Raw genomic sequence first — 3578 nt, forward strand, 5'->3', positions numbered from 1 at the left:
GGTACTAATGTTTCAGTTGTTAAGAATATCATGGGACAAATGAAGTTACATTTAAAGCAGTGCTAAGACCACCAAAGGGGATTCTATATGCAACTACAAATAGTTTAATCAAGAAATCAATATAGCATAAGTTGCAAATGAGATGGAAGAATAAACAATTAAAAGATATTAAAATATTTTTAATCATAAAATAGAATTACAATAGAAGCTTATTAGGATACGAATCTTTTTAGCACAACAGGAAAAAGTACCATCACATATTTAAAGTAAATTTAAAGGGAGAGAAAAGATCAGTTTTAAAATATTCCATGTATTTCAGTAGTTTTTCATGCTTTCTTGATGAACTATTATAATGGTGTTACGGTTCCAAAGCAAAAGATGCTGAACACCAGAATAAGACCTTCAGACTTGTCCTGTGTACATCGGTCTTCTCTGATACATTCCGAAGAGTGTGTATTTAACCTGCAAATGGATATGGTGGGACTCCTTTCACGCCCAGTCCTGTTATCTATTAAAACAGAGAGAAAAAAATATTAGAGTAATAATCCACCGTTATCAGACACTTGCTTTCCTTGCACAACTGGACATGCTTTAATTTGAAAAGGACTGTGTACTCTAATTTGCCCTCCTATTTTATTTTGCACACATCAGCACATCACAGCCAGGAATTTCAACACATGCTCTTTCTCTAAAGCTCAATAATCTCAGGTCAGAGTCCATCCCTCAAAGGCCTCTTCTCTTAGATACTACTAAGCCTTAATTCTGCAGTTCACAATGTAACCTTCAGCATGCACACAGAGAAGAGCAGGGCTTTAAAACAAATCCCAAGGTAACAAATTTTTTAAGAGGTAATTTAGTTATAATTAATGAGAAAGTAAATAAAAGTGGATCTGTCATTGATTAAGACACATGAGTATTTACCCATTCTTTCCACAACAAATAGAAAATGCAAACAGTGTTGGGGTAGCGATAAAGAGGTGATGGCACAGAAAATTTACACTATCAGCATTGTTACAAAGTTTAAACCCAAAACTATTTTCAAATCTCTAAATGCATTTAACTTCCTCATACTGCAACAGGAACTAAAAATACAAACAATAGTTTAACATATATGACCAATCATCAAACAACCGCCCTTTTCCTGCTTCCTACCACTCCAAGTGGCTTGCTACCTGAAAAATGCAGGAGCAAAAAAATTACGATCTAAAATTACAGAAAAAAGCATCATTCACCTTGAAAATCCCACCAGCCTGTGGCTGTCGTGAAAGCCACTCTTTATCCATCCCATCACTGGCAGAAGTCACATACATTTCTGAATAATCCTTTCCTCCAAAACAGCAGGAAGTTGTTTTGTCAACTGGAAGTTTCACAGTCTGGAGTCTTTTCCCTGGAGGAAAACATGCACGATGTTTCCAGTTTGTCTACTTATAACAAGAAATTTAAACAAATTATTGTCAAAAACCTTTGTGGAGCCAAGTGTTCCTCAGAAGTGGGAACCAGGGCAGGGGGAGGACCCAGGCTGACTTTCAGCATACTGACGGAGCACCACAACAAGGAAGAAACCAGACTTCTGTGACAAAGTCGCTGATGATCACAAATCTCAGTTATCACAAACAAATCCCACCCCAATCCCAGTCTGTCCTCTAGTTAAACACGAACATCCACAGCAGAGACGCGCATCTGAGCTCGTCACCTAGACTGCCCAAGGAGTCAATGGAAATGAGATAAAATTCCTCTCTAAAACAGGTCACATGAATCACACCCTAGACCTGCTGACTTTTCTACTTTTAATTACAAAGGCAGCCTGGAGGGAGTAGACCTCGTGCAGCATTGTGGAGGCCAGCATTGTGGAGGCGTACCTCCTGCTACACCTCTAGTGCCTGCAGTTAAGGAAGATTAATTCCTAGAACTTTTTCCTGAAATTTCAATAGCCTTTCAAATCAAGCTTGCATAAAATAAGGATCATGGGACATGTCTGAAGTTTAGAAGAAACTAGTGCTACCATAACTAATATTACTCATTTATTACATCAACAAATAGCTACTGTCTTAATTACAGTGGTAGTGAACAGACTGCCTCCAGCCCTAACCAGAAGGCTGTCAAGACACCTTACAGCAGATTTTTCTAAAATTCTTGCTAATCCTGGAGTGCTTATTCCCATCAAATTTATTTTATTTACCTAGCATTGAATTTCTCTTTCTAGAAATATGCTAGAGCACATGAATCTCCTTACAAAACCTGTAATTTCTCTGCTCCCCCAACTGCATATATAAAGGGCTTGGTCCCCTTACAGTAACTAACTTTACTGATGTGTTGAAATAGTAACTTTGATGTTGGGAACTCTAGAAATTGGCTGACCCCAGTTCTGGGAGAAAATGGGTGGAAAGTGCATTCAAAGGGAAAAAAACATGGACTGTGAGAGAAGAGGCATGAGCCCCAAAGACAAGGGGAGAGACCTTGATGTGTCTCAATGGATAACAGCCTGGAAGATACAATTTACAAAGCTCTGAGATGAGCAATGTCTCCCTGGAGATTCAAGAAAATCTGCACCTGGATGCTCTACAATCTACCTGAAATATTCCTTTGTGCTTAGTATCTACAGAAGAGAGAAACTTAGCAAATCTTTTAGACACTAAAATTCAAAGGATACTAAAAACATTCACTAGAAAGAACTATAAAATATTTGGTTTAAACTGGATATTAGAAAAAATTTCTTCACTGAAAGGGTTGTCAAGCATTGGAACAGGTTGCCCAGGAAAGTGGTGGAATGATCATAGAGTCACAAGAGTATTCTGAGTTGGAAGGAACCCACAAGAACCATCAAGTCCAACTCTTAAGTGAATGGCCTCTGTGGGGATCAAACCCTGTAACCTTGGCATTATTTAGCAGCATACTCTAACCAACTGAGCTAATCTCATGTTCCCTGAAATGTTCAAAAATGTAGATGTGGTGCTTAGAGACATCATCTAGTGGTGGAGTTGGCAGTGCTGAGTTAATGGTTGGACTCAATGATCTTAGAGGTCTTTTCCAACCTTAATGATTCTAGGATTCCAATTAAAAGACATGACTGCATAAGAATAGCAGGTCACCAAAAGGTATGACAAGGCTTGCCACATACAAGTTAGACATCCTTTTTGAGCCCTTTGCAAACTTAGTGGGATCAGCCACCACAGTCTTTCCCTGTAGCATATGCTGAATCTAAAGGCAGCAACCACCTATGCTAAAGAAGCCTAGACCTGAAAAGCTGCTTCACCCTGAACCTCAAAACCTTCACTTAGGTGAAGATGCCAAACAAACAAGTTTCCTCACCCCATCTCCCAAAAAATCCCCCAAGGCTTTAACATCGCTAAAACTTGAAAATCCCTCATGTGTTTTAGATGAGCTCTTTATCATTAGATATATCTGCAACAAGCTGTCAGCCATTCAAGCCACACTTAATAGCTCTTTTGCATTCAAAGAGCGGCTTTCATGGAATTCTCTTCATACATGTCTTGGGTATCTCCCTAAATAATTATGATTCATTCAGAATTCAGCAAATTGCAGATTTTTAGAAATCACTTTAAAACGACAGCATGAGA

General features: G+C 38.6%; 1 long non-coding RNA gene across 1 annotated transcript; it reads right to left on the reverse strand.

Moving 5' to 3' along the window:
* Nucleotides 1-467: 467 nt before the first annotated feature.
* Nucleotides 468-1405, reverse strand: LOC108510275. The gene is made up of 2 exons (XR_001878768.1): nucleotides 1233-1405; nucleotides 468-508 (listed from the first exon to the last, which is right to left on the reverse strand). It is a non-coding gene; the product is annotated as an uncharacterized LOC108510275 (long non-coding RNA).
* Between the last annotated feature and the right edge of the window lie 2173 nt (nucleotides 1406-3578).

The sequence above is a fragment of the Lepidothrix coronata genome, unplaced genomic scaffold, assembly GCF_001604755.1.
Source record: "Lepidothrix coronata isolate B3197 unplaced genomic scaffold, Lepidothrix_coronata-1.0 Scaffold598, whole genome shotgun sequence".
Classification (NCBI taxonomy): domain Eukaryota; kingdom Metazoa; phylum Chordata; class Aves; order Passeriformes; family Pipridae; genus Lepidothrix; species Lepidothrix coronata.